The sequence below is a fragment of the Lineus longissimus genome, chromosome 2 (assembly GCF_910592395.1).
Source record: "Lineus longissimus chromosome 2, tnLinLong1.2, whole genome shotgun sequence".
In the NCBI taxonomy this organism is placed as follows: domain Eukaryota; kingdom Metazoa; phylum Nemertea; class Pilidiophora; order Heteronemertea; family Lineidae; genus Lineus; species Lineus longissimus.
This window is the reverse complement of record NC_088309.1, coordinates 22,110,751-22,124,333: the sequence shown is the minus strand read 5'-3', so window position 1 is coordinate 22,124,333 and position 13,583 is coordinate 22,110,751. Positions and strand designations below refer to the sequence as shown.

The 13,583-nt window shown below is 42.2% G+C and overlaps 1 protein-coding gene across 3 annotated transcripts in view; it reads right to left on the bottom strand.

Moving 5' to 3' along the window:
* Window positions 1-11,884, bottom strand: part of LOC135482897 (serine/arginine repetitive matrix protein 2-like) — a 32,916-nt gene extending 21,032 nt beyond the window's left edge. Inside the window, exon 1 of one of the 3 annotated variants that reach the window (XM_064763376.1) lies at window positions 11,732-11,884. The gene's annotated coding sequence lies outside the window, so the exon portion shown is untranslated. Of the gene's footprint in view, window positions 1-5,726; window positions 6,186-9,042; window positions 9,318-11,731 lie in introns of those variants that run through there. The other 2 variants (XM_064763375.1, XM_064763374.1) reach the window with 2 other exon arrangements.
* Between the last annotated feature and the right edge of the window lie 1,699 nt (window positions 11,885-13,583).

Genomic DNA, 13,583 nt, shown 5'->3' with positions numbered 1-13,583 from the left:
GTTACTCGGTCCGTTATCTCCCCTGAGTGTCAAGATGGGGTTGGGCAGGCCTATACTGATATAACTCGAACTTTCTAACAAGACGATGACGACATGGCCGGCGCTTTAGCTCCTCTTGATGAGTAAGCAACATTTAACATAATCGCCGAATTACGAACGGATCATCATCACACTTAAAAGTATAAGTTCAAGCAAAAAGAGAGGATTTTTTCAATGGATGAACCAGTTAGAGTTGGAATATTGCCACTTTTTAAAATAAGTTGATTAATGGGATTATCATTTTGTTTAATCCGTGCTTTATCAGCTCGAATTTGTCCATACGACTAGACATCAGGCAGCAGAAACATCTGATAGTTACAAAATTTACTGGAGGATTATTAGGACTACGTGTATATGGACAAACATTCTCATTAAACGTTTAATGCGTTAAACGATGATTCACCTCCCCATCTGCCTATCGGAAACTAACACCAGGACCATGCGACACTCAGATCTCGTCCGCCTTTGAGAGAAAGCTTCTTTTTTTATTTCGTGTATCAAAGAGCCAAAGAACGAGAAAGGAATGTTTCCGCCGAGTACTAATTGGCGTTTCACCTGCTCCTGATGAGGTAAACACGCAGACGTGCATGCTCCAGTTAGTTTCTCAGACATGATCTAATCGCCAAGGCATGCAGACGTATCGTCAATCAGCAGTGGTGGTAACAAACTACGAAAAGCATTTGATAATGTGGGATTGAATGATGAAACCCTGTGCAGTTTTGTGGTACAGGTGTAGCTCTCCCAAGAAGACAGCCATGGGCGTCACAACCGTGAATTGTGTACCACATGCCTGTGTGTTTTGGCATGGGGTACGTATCAGAACCGGCCAATGGTAACTGAGAGAGAGAGCAATCACATGATTCAATGCGCCAAATAGCATCATCACCAGCGTGATGGCGCCAAACCATAATGGTAAGTGAAAGCATGGTTCAAGCCTTAGGTTCAGTTTGTTGTTAGTACTTAAAGATATACATATGCTGTCCCAAGAAACCGCGACATAGAATTAGTCAAAACGAAGCTTTACTGACATCCATGGACATACAGGAAGAGAAATGTCGAATAACTGTAAGCAACAAACCATGAATGATTGCACAGATTCCCCAACGAATAGCCTATCAATCAAAATTAGTTGTTTACCTACATGTAAGTGGTAAACAATGATCTTTAAAGCAATGCTAGCGTGATACTCTACCACTTGAAGAGACCCACCTGTTGAATAGCCATAACTGGCAACCTCAGGTGAATACATCTGAGGTGAAATTAAACAGCCTTCAAGGTGGCTATCAACAAGTGGTCGTAGCTCGAAGGTATTCCATAAATCATGAAGAAATCTTACCAGCAGAATAGAATGGAAGTCCACCTACAACATTCAGTTGGTGCACAGATTAGCAAGGTGTATATGTCCCTCTTGCCTATTTGCGTAGCCCTGCTAACCTCCGTGATAAGCCAGACCTTTTCTCTACGGAACGGTCAGCAAATATGGTGAATAGGCCAAGCAGGCTTTGAGAGTAAACATATTCTATGTTCAGACGGTTTATCCTTCTCTCTTAATTCGTTAGTAATTCTTTCATTTGAATATCACGCCTCCATCCTATATTTGTTTGGGACAATCCATAAGACGAGCTTAAATCATATCAATTGTAGTATATTTCCTGTTTTCTTTAGTATTACCAGAACCGGTATGGTTCAGCTTTTCAAGCTACAGTGGAGCACCTCGATCGAAGGGGCACCCATAACCTGAAGACGAGGGCAAGAAAAGACAGAGACTAATATCCAATCCGTACGATGGAACCTCAATCTAAAGAATGAGGTAACAGAGACCGTAAGAATTATCAGTCGACGATAAAAAAAACCCAGAGCAACTCTGCTTGATCCGAAAATCCCTATAGAGAATGAATTTCACCTCAGGACTCTTGGTTTATTCATGAATGCAACATGTTACCAACGCAAAACGGTTTCCATATCAAACAAGGAACTGGAAAGGAAAACAATTTGTATTTTTCTAACCTCAAGCAGACATAAGCCGTCGGGTACCGATCTTTTTTTCTGAAATTTTGAAGTTAGTCCAGCTGAGGCTCATAATGTTTGCCCATGCATTCGAGGGGAACAAGCTGTGCACACAATATAAATTACGAATTGGTTTGACCTGCTGTCTGAATGAACCCGCAGATGCGAACATGATGCAATTTTGATCCACATCACCATGACCACCGCTTCATACATTCATCTACACGGACGACATCATTATATCCAACCTATGTATATATGGAGGAGCTCCAGAGAATTTATGAAATCCCCTCATTAGATTGGTTCTCCCAGCATGGGCATCATTTAAATGGAGATGTCCTCCGACCTTTAAAATCCGCAGCCTGGTCGTTCAAAGCAGGTTTTGTCGCTGATGATGCATTGCAGATCACTTTAGCGTTATCTCCTTCAGTATTTCAATCTGACGGTCAAGCTCAATTAGGTGTTTCAAATTTGTCTCACCTTTGTCCATGCCACGCTCTCTAATACATCTACAAGGACGACATCATTTAGTTCTCCCGTACTGATGAAATAATCCAGGGCATCGCAACAGGCTACATCACCGGACTTTTAAGACAACACTCTCCTTGAATGGGTTAGTCGACAATTGCAACAGCTAACAGATCCACGAGATACATTACCAACGATGGCACTTTGAAAATTACACTACCAACCGCCATGATCAGCGTATTAGTACATCCTGTCTCTCTGAAAATCGGAATGGGCGTTTATAGGTCCCAAAAAACAAATCATCGCTATTTTTGACTAGGTCAGTCAGTGTCCCCAACACAAACAAAATCACTTAAGAGATGACACGGATATGAAGGGAAAAGAAACTTCCATCAGATTCATGAATATAAGGCTACTGCTTTGTATGGACCAATGCAGATGGCCCCCAGAATCTGGTGCGATATGAAAGAAAGACTGATGAGCCGCTCCTGCCCCCATGAATGGGGAAATTACCATGAGAATATCGCTCACATCTCGTGCTGTTGGTGCGATATGGTCCGTCACGTTGTTTGTTGTTTGGAAACCTGGTTCGCCGTCATTGTACGGCAGTGTAGGAAGGTGTTCACTTGATTTTGGAAGAGGAACATGTTGGGTTTTTTTATTCATGAATTTGTCCAGAGGATATGCGCAAACGGCCATTAGTTGATGCTGCATTCTTTGAGCAGATCAAGTACCACTTATTAAGTGGTTTTTGCCTTTGCTTCAGATGGAGAAACATGCAGAAGTGGTCCCTTGGGACTCATCGAGCATGCTCTCGTCCATGACATAAGATAGCGATAACTTGTTGCAATGTACCGGGGCTACAACTGCAGTCATGAAAGTATGAGGCTAGCTCGGCGCCAGAGATCGTACAAAGACATAGAAATCAATATAATGACATCAAAAACAGATGGAACAGATCAACAATACCAATTACATGTACTTGTAGTGAGGAATTGATGTTCGTGGTGGATGACTTTCGGCAGTTTTCTTGAGGCTCCCACTCAAACGTGACAGATGCATCGTCTCCCGAAAAGGAGAAGCTTCGGATTTAACCAACTCTACTCGAATTTCATGATAATTTCGCTCATAAAATGAGTACATCGGTGAGACACATGTTGATTTTCGATGCAACAAAATTACCATTTAGTAACGATATCGAATGACGCATTGCTGGTTGTTGGCAACGTGCTCGAGTTGTTGGTGTGGGACGACTGGCTGTTCTGGCAACCGGCCCGTCAGAATGACTGACTAATCGTCGACAAACATGTTCTCTACAGTCTGATCAGAGTCACAGCAGTGATATTAGGATTATCGCAGCTTCTTCTTGACCAATCCTTGCGCAAAACCGACAATTTTCATTTTCGTAAAAATTGCTTACGTCAGTTTTAATAATTTTGTTGTTGTTTGAATACGTTTTAAAAGGTAAAAACGAGGGGCTATCATATGTCGAAACCATGACTCCCATATTACATGTACGTGCCTTGTCTATTACGCAACCGATATCCGTTTAGTAATTATCTAAAGCATCTAACAAGAAATGTTGATGGCATGCACCACCGCTCATTCGAGTCATATCAATAACAAATAGTTTTGCCTGCAGCCAGCTGTCTTAATTCCTAGGCCCAACTTCCAATCCTTTGTGCTTCATCTGGAACCAACTGACCTGGCAGTGGCCATTGAGTACTATCGATTGGTTATTACAAGCTGTAAGCATATAACAATAGCTGATATGATTGACAGCCATCATGAGTAAAATGGATTTGAGAAGCCTGCAGTACCACCCGAGTAGCTAAAGCATATTGCATCCCGCGTACCTCAACGAGAAGTTTGCCATCAGCGAGAACATTCGCCATCCCAATAACACACTATTCTTTGGGAAGAACACTATTTATCATAATATGATGATCAGTCTAGCCTAGCCACCGTTTCGGAACAATATGAAAAAGATGAAGAGAAGAAAACGTTAGAAGAGAGTCTGAATCATACCAGTATCAATAAGATCAAAGTACATCTAACTCAGACTAGGACATAAAAGACATTGGAAACAAGACCTGCCAGCAGAGCACTAAGAGCCATAACGGATTAGGATTACTGCAAGAAAACGGTTCCACCAGATCTGACACAGAACAGCTAATGGACCAAAAACAGTTTTGTTTTGATGAAAGACTGAGTATCATCGCTGGGAAGAGCAGTAGTGATTCATCCACTGCTGTGTCCTCTTCTTCTTACAGTATTCAGATCGCCGCCCATTACCACCATACATCAGACTGTCACATCGAAGAAGATACATGTATAAATTTTGATATCGTCACCTTTGCAGTCAAGCTTGAATATTGCAACTTACAGCGATGCTTTATCATATGGTCACCTTTTCAATCAAGCTTGGATAAACATGTACTACGACCTATAGTTTGTCACCTTTGCAATCAAACTTGAACTTGCAATCAAGCTTGAATATAATACAACTACAACAGTGCTGCTACTATCTTCTAGTCAAGATGTACATACATGTATCCAGAATAACCGAATTGATTTAATAAAAGATAACCTAGATTTGCTCTAGATTTGCTCTAGATTTGCAAAGACGATATACAGCCATGAATCTGTAATTTCCTGCTCCACGGATCAACTGCAGGATGTATTTGACAGCCTTGTCATTAACGGTATTCAGAGGTAGTTAAACAGGCCATATTTTGCTTACAGGCATAACCAACTCGATGGTAAACCGTTCAGTATTTGCATTACTTATATAATGATGTCAAGATTAATATAATATGACTGACATCCAATTGCTGCATATGAATATTGAATTATGTATATGAATAGTTTTTGTTCGGACAACTGTTACTAGTAATCAGAGGCAATATTTAGTTATTATTAGATGACCGACACGTAGGTAGGCTATATTAAACTGTCACTGTAGCTGTGTTCGATACATGCGTTGTATATGCATGAAGCAACAAATCTTTGATGAGGCATCAATACAAGTATTCTGATGGACCCGCTTTTTTCAACTGCTCTCACTCCTTTGAGAAACATGAGCCGGGACGTGAGAACGAGACCTCCAGAAGGAGACCAGGAAGAAGCTCGTCAAGCGAATGACCAGTGAAATGAAGGGCGTAGAATAGATTAACGCTTGACGACTGAATATGACGGATGATAAGACTTACCACATTTTGTTAGTGTAGAAGCGCGCTATATTCCCGAAAAGCTTACGATTCCAAATGTCTTTTTCCTCACGAAAATGCAATTATAATAAAGAGCCATGGTGACTTTCCAGATTTTAATGTTCAGAAGCTGAGAAGCAACACGTCAGTCCTTTACCCTTTGGAAAACGAGGCGAGACGAGCCACTGATAGGATATACAGGGACGAGATGGGCCTTTAGCTGGTGCGTCCCTTGGTGCCCTTGGTTATGGAATAGGCGACCAACCTGCGGACTCCACGGCACCAGTCACTCCAACGTCCACACTGGTCACTCCATCGTTTAGGTGTAAATTTTGACTCTGGGCCAGAAATTAGTATTCATGTATTCCACCTATGTCTATACCATGTAGCTGACTGTCTGCATAATGAAAGCAATGCTAGGGAGAAATCGATAATGCTATACTCTCACAGTAGCGCTATGATGTTGGAGAGTGGTAATACAGCAACCAGGCGGAGAAGTAGTGATGCTAAAGGCCACTACAACAACCACATTCACAACATTTATTGGCGGCTATGGAAATGTTTCTGGAAAAAAAACCCAGAGCACTGAGCATCATCTATTCAGAGCTAGCCTATGGGATCTGAGTGCACTGTTGTAACAGGTGCGTACGCGCAGCACATGCGCGAGTCCGAACTAACTTTTGTCCCATGAGCCAACAAAGACCAACCACTGAGATGTGCTTTTGTGTTTTTTACTCTATTTGTCCTGACACGTGGACTCACGTTGACAGCAGTGTTTCGGAATCGCTGGCAAATCTCCAAGTCCAAGTCCATTAATTTGTGAGATATTTTGTTTTGGTCGAATCTGAGTCCAATCTTGCAGAAGTCAATCACGTATATGCAGCACGGCGTACACAGTCATAACTAAAAGATACACAAGAAGAGTCTTACTACCCGCATAATTCTTCTGATATGCAGAAGGCAAGTATTGCCAATACAGGACCATGCCCGCAAGAGAAAGCATCGACTCAAAAGATTGATTGAACTAAATCCGGTGCACAAAGGTGATGATCGACGGAGTCGGTAACATGAGAAATGACTTTGGTTCATCATCGCATGTGTACACCGAGAGATGTTTTCCACGTGTTCATTGACCCGGGGATTGATCGAGTTACAGAATAGACAAGTCAGCATACGGAACCACTGGGAAGACATACTTGACAGATGGATTTAATGCCAAAGTAGTGAACAATCAATTTGTCAACCCTCTCATCCACAGATGAAGAGGTCCTCGGAACAGATGTGACCATCTTGTGCAAACTCAATTATTACCAAAGGGTTTCAAATGGTCAGCATGTTTCGGGTCGGACACCGCTGTCGTTTGCCATATGCCAATAACACGGTTTAGGTATTATCAAATGAGAGGATAACGTCCATACGATTTCGTTCAGGAAGCGTCCATTCATGGATGCCATATATCCATCCAGCTTTGAAAATTGGCATTTTCCCAGTAACATGCTATAAGCCCCACATGCTCACACTGGTACTGGTGACTTTTTTGGCTTTCAACTAATTAAATTTTCTGTCAATACAGTTAGTCTAGACATTTAATCCCCAAAGTTTGCTGTCGTTGGCAACTCTACATCGGAGCAAAAGTTCAATTTTTAATGAAAAAATAAGACGGCTTTTCGGGCTGATTATTGGTTGAGCACGTCAATGCAATGTACTGCAAGCGATGTGTACACCCAATCACACTCATTTTCGTGAATACATGGGGGTCCGCAAAATCAGTTGCCCAATCTGGCCAGAAGAGTCCAAACCCAGAAGATTACTTATTGTAAAAAAAACCTATAACAGCATCATTGCTGGCATCCGAAAGCGTGTGCACTTTCGTTATGAGTCACAATCTAAATTAATTTCTTCATAAAATATCACAGGTACTTGTACATGATGTGTGCTTGTAACTGCTTAGACGACCGCACTGCCGCCGACCACGTCTAGTCGAGGCGCGCTATAGTTACCACTTCTGAAACCCTCAGCCCAGGACATGGCGGTATCGCCTCTCGCATAATCAAAATTGGCTTATTGTTATCAGCAGCAGGTCGCGCCTTTGATATTTCGGATCAAGCGAGGAAAGCCCATTGTCAAGTTAGATATAAGTGTGGCCTTAACCAGTCAAATGGCAAGCAGATTCCCATGACAATGCTACAGTTCCTAACGCGTGCGGCTCCCGAAGCGACGGGTTTGCGCTTTTGACGAATCTTTAGGGGCTGCCACCTCCGAATGGCGTAATTTGATGGCGTAGCGAAACTTGGTATAGTGGGGTAGAGCCATGACAATGGCAGTATAGTTTAAGCTAGCATCCCGACCAACAGCTATGTCAAGACGGCGCACCGCTCAATTTTACCAACATTGCATGGAGCGCTTTGCATCTACGCTCTTCGATTAGACTAAAAAAAAATATTTTAAGTTCTTACAAGGGCAATACCAGCTTTTCTTTTCGACAATTGTTCGTATAGTGAAACTAGAGTTAAAGCTACAGATCCACCTTTAATCAAAATGGTTGCAACGAGAGAAGTAAAAAGCAAGACTCGATGATTGAAAGAGAATGGTTTCATTTTCCTTCAACTGGGTCTAAATTATTCCAATCAGTGGTAGGCAACATGCTCCTGCATCTTGTTACATTAAAGAAGTTTCTAAGCAAGAAGCAACCACTTGAAGCAATCGCTCGGCACGAGTAGCTGCATGCTTCGAGCAGAAAACAGAACAGTCGAGGTATTGATCGTCTATCCGTTGCCAGAGTTAACATGCGCCGAAGTTCAACTTCCATTGATGGTTAGGAATATTGAAGTGATTCTATTTCGAGTAGCACTATCCAAAACATACCGGTACTCAACAAATAAGCATCAATTACTATGGCTCGATTCTTCAGAGAACCAAATGATGACCTCTGCCAATCTGCCCATCCATAGTAATCACAGAAGCGTTACACAACTCGACCTCAACATCATTTCACTTTGTTTGGTTTTTTACGTACATGTATTAGTATTAGTATGAAGTTCTCTGGTGGTGAAGTAAGATTAACTCACAAACCTTGTCAAAGCTGATGAACAGCCGCTTTTTCTAAACGACGTTATTTTTAAACTATATAGATAGATACGTGGTGATGTAATATTTGTAATGCTGTACAAATACAATGAAAAGTGTACTGTGGTGACGGACTTGAATCGTGTCTCGATTGATACGTACTGTTGAAAAAACCCCACTAGGAATGGCCGGAAAGAATCACATACAATATGTGTCATCTCAGAATAGAACTGAGAGCAAGTAATTTTCTTACCAACTTTTCCAATCCACTGAAACTGTATCACGTCAGTGCTGATTGGCTGATACGCGAGCGCGGGTTCGCACGCTGGTGGTTATACTGATATCGTGTACGATATTCCTTGGCACTAAAGTGGTAATTGTGTTCAAACCAAATACAAGTATATTCCTTCCTTTCAGTCGTAGTTAAACTATAGGTTCAACCAGTCCTTTTGGTTATGAGCCATGTAAAACACCTTAATTGAAATCCCACGACACCAAGCACAGTTCTTATCCCTCGATTTAAGCCTAAATGTTTTAAAATTTGGACTAAGAGGCTACATGTATCTGGGACAAGGGCCTAGGGGTTGACGCAATCTAAATTTAGCGCTTAAGTGGACAATGGTAGCATTATTAGATCGGGAACCTCAGACAAATCAAATAGATATATCATTGACGTCACGATCGAAATTGTGAAATAGAGCATTACTCTACTGTTATCTTGATTCTAAAGATTTTTCTTTTGGTGTTTTAATTTGAACGCTATATGAATATACCGATGACTTTGATTTGAGGCGGCCTGGATTCATGCGTCCCCATTGTCAACAGTTTGTCGACTGCTTTCCCTTCGCCGACAATCACCTCCATCTGTCGTACGACTCCCAAGTTGAAAGTCGGGTAGTCAGAGCTGGTGATGTGCGCACTTGTGACAATCATCCATTTGCTGTCCCCTCTGCTTTTCTATTGTACATACAGTCTATTTCTGGCCCGCTGCTGCTTGTTACCACCTCAATCAACGTCGCTGCGATCGTTCCGATGGTTGATGTCGGCAGCAGAGCCCCATGATATACAACCTCATTGGCCTGCACCCTTTCGATAATGGAGCACTTTTTTGCTCTGTCTGAAATAAATCGCTGGCTTGGGTCAGATAACACGGCAGTTCAAATTTCCATCACCTGGTTGTAATTGTAGCAGTATCGGAGCGATAATTTGAGACAGAGGATGGAATACCAGTACACTTGGCGACTGATGCGAAGAAGGCTGTTTTCTCAAATGCAAGCTAATATATAAGCACCTGGTGCGATAATGATGACAGTAGAGACCACAAGTATTTCTCCGCTCATACAAAATTGTTCTTGACCCGGTTATTTTGCGGGACTGCTCACCCTGAGTATGGTAGTCCCGGTTCAATGAGTGGATGCTTATTCACTCATAACTTCTGCAGACTATCATCTCACATCATGTTTTCCATCATCTTAATCAGCAACAAATACCAGATACAGTTGCTCACCTGGGTGTAGACATCTGGATATTAAAATATGCTTAGATGGTATCATCTCCTTCAGCAAGTTCGATGGCAATGAGGTTTTCAACCAGCACATTTTGAGTTCGTACCCCGATTTATTCTTCAGTGACAGATCCTTTCAGGCCGCTACAGTTTGTGATATATAATATCATCGCGTTGTTACCCGGCCCAATACTTTAACCCCCCCCCCCCGAGATCCGGCGGACAGGAAGTTTTCGCAAAGCCCCCGAAACGCCAACGCGAACGCCTATCCCATTGTTAAAGATCCTGATCACGATGTCGAACAATGGGTCAGGCGTTCGTGTTGGGGTTTCGGTGGGTTTGCGAAAACTCTCTAGTATCCCGAAATGTTCATTGATGGCAAATGTTTTAAAACTCATGTTAAAAGCCAGACACGCTGCGGGCCCGAGAATCAGACGTCGATTACTCCTTAGAGTACTCCTAAGAGTAACCAGCCTAATACTCTAAGCTGAAAACAAAGAGACCATTTAGCCGGTAGGAGCATGGATACTGCATCATGGGTGTAATGTAGCCATGCTCACCTGGATCACAAAAAACCTCTCACGTTTATGTGTCGGAACGCAATCCATGTGCATTAGCAGATTGGAGGATCAGAATAGAAAACGGTAAATGGATAGCGATTAGTTTTGGCTGTTAGTGACGCTTCGCAAGCTTACGTTTTGACTAACGTTTTATGCTTCTCGTTTTCACAGGAAAGTTCTGTGCGAACTAATAATTGATATATAAACATTCTATCGGCCTATTATATACGTGTATGTTGATGGATGTGCTGCAGCAGCATTAGATTCTTAAAATGACAGAGCTGTCCCTATATCTTACATCATCAGTCACATCACTGAAGGAGTAACAAATTACAGTTACAGTGGTAACAATAGGCCTCTGAGAGTATCTAAGCGTGCTACTTGACCTAAATTCTATTCAAGCACTGTACATGCTGTAATATTCACTGTATTTGATATATCATTGTCTTGACACGATTTTGAACTTTGGTGATAGAAATACACACGTACATGTAGGGCACGTATATTTACCGTGGCAAAACACGTATTTGTGAGTAATGACGTGACTTCCGCATGTACAATGTATTTTGGAAAATTATCAATATAACTCTGCAACTTTAATGATACTTTCATGTAGCTGGCTCTCTATTAGGCGTAGTCTCTATCAGACATTTCCCAAGAACTTCTCTTAAGTGACAAATCAATACCAGCACCCCGGACGAGCACTGCCAGGAGCTGTCTGCCGGCCAGAACAACCTTGGTATTGGTAGAGCAGTCACATTGTACATCTTGTATTGGTAGTATCACTTCATTAATCAGACGAGTCAGATGGCTTATTGTAACATGTAATTGACCTTTGACACAGTCTCATGAAATACGACGAACTTAACGCAACTTACCGTTAGCTTTTAATAAATATCCATTTTAGAAAATAATCGAATGTTCATCTCCTTTGTCTTTCCCTCCCTCAACATCCACCCAGGTAAATCGTTCCTCTACCCCATGGCTCTGGTGGTGTTGGAGGCAAAGCACATCAGACCATATGTACATGCCTGCCCCATTAACTCCAGTTACCTTCCTAATGCAGCAGGCTTTACACTATATCTGGGTTTCTAGGTCATTTCCTTTCACTCCGTGAATTTACACAACCCACAACTCATGAAGCAAAAATTGACCTGTCAGAACTAATTATCTTCCATGATATTACTTTCATTTTGATTTTCATACCTTTCGTCCGGCATTGAAGGCCTGAACGCTGCATGAGGAATGAATTTACCACTGAATCATCTCATATATCGACATTACGTAATCTGGTAAGTATCCCATTATGAGGAATGTAAGACTCCCATTATGGGGATGAGTCGGAGGTCGAAACAGTCTCTTTAATTTTTGGAAACGGTGACTGACAGTGTCCCGCGCGTGTTCGCCTCGGCGATTGAATGATTGTTTCCATCGCAACGCCATCTGAAGGATATAACGCAAAGCAAGATTTGATACCTTATGGTAGAAAAGGGTATCTACCTCATCATCACCAGCTGCAGCTGGATCGGCCATTTCCCTTGGGCTTAATATAGGCGGGAACTTGGGCAAGGGTCGAATTGGTGGTCCTCGGGTGACTACACTATTGACCAGTAAGGGATCGGTTTGCGTTTGGTTTGGCGATAGATATATTCCACATATTAATTTACTGCGGGATACGAGAGACCCCTTTTGGCAATTTCGTGTAACTTAAACTGACCTACATCTACAATGTAACTGGCTCCTGTCAGTATGGTCTCACTTTAAGAAACTCTGCAACTCAACTCGGCAAACTCGCTTTCCTGCTCGGCTACATGTGCGTGGAGGCGTGGGAGCGAAGAAATTATTCAAGACGACTTGTCGTACCTTGATCTCTGGCGTGATACCCATGATTTCCCCATCTAGTTCTATTAACCACCGTAGAACAATCATCGCGCCAATCACCAGAGGATTAATGCCATGGCCAACCATCGATTTCGGGGCATTCGTTTGCTTCTATCGGGTGAAGAGGCAACCTTGGCGAATGGCGAATTGGTGGTCCTTCTCCTGATAGCAACGAAACTGGATATTGTTACACTGCTTTGTCTTTTTTAGGTAAATGGGACTTTTGCGTCGACTGCAGGAGCAATTACTGACAGTTTTCACTTGTTGGTGATAGTCTGGCAGTTATATTTGCAACTACCAATGGTCGATGAATTGCCATTCGCCAATCGCTTTTCAAGAAGTTTTGACTTTTCCACTTTTGTTAGGCTACTCAGCACTCTTGACCTACAACAAATTTGTATCATTTTGTCCGAGGTAAGTATCGGTAATCCAAGAGATCAAAACGCCTTGGTCGATGAATACCTAAACAGAACTGGGCAAACTCGTAGGATATCAGGAACTGATGACGACATTGATACCGTAATGACTCTGAGCTTAAAGGCCAGAATTTCAGTACAGCGGAATATTCCTGATCGAAATATCCCCCGTAAGGACTATGGGGTGAATTGGACTGAATTTCAGTTAAAGCGACACCCACTGTGCCACTGAGTTTTGTGAGGGCGAAAGAACGTTGTACCGAAAGTTAATACATGTACGAGGTAATCTGGTCGCCATTTTTGTATTTTGGCGGCCATCTTGGATTAGGGGACCCAAGCTTAGAAATCGTATGGTTTCAGGATAAAAAACAGTCAGAGAAATCACTGAGCCAATAAAATGGCTGATTTACCCCCGCTGATTTACCTTAGGTCG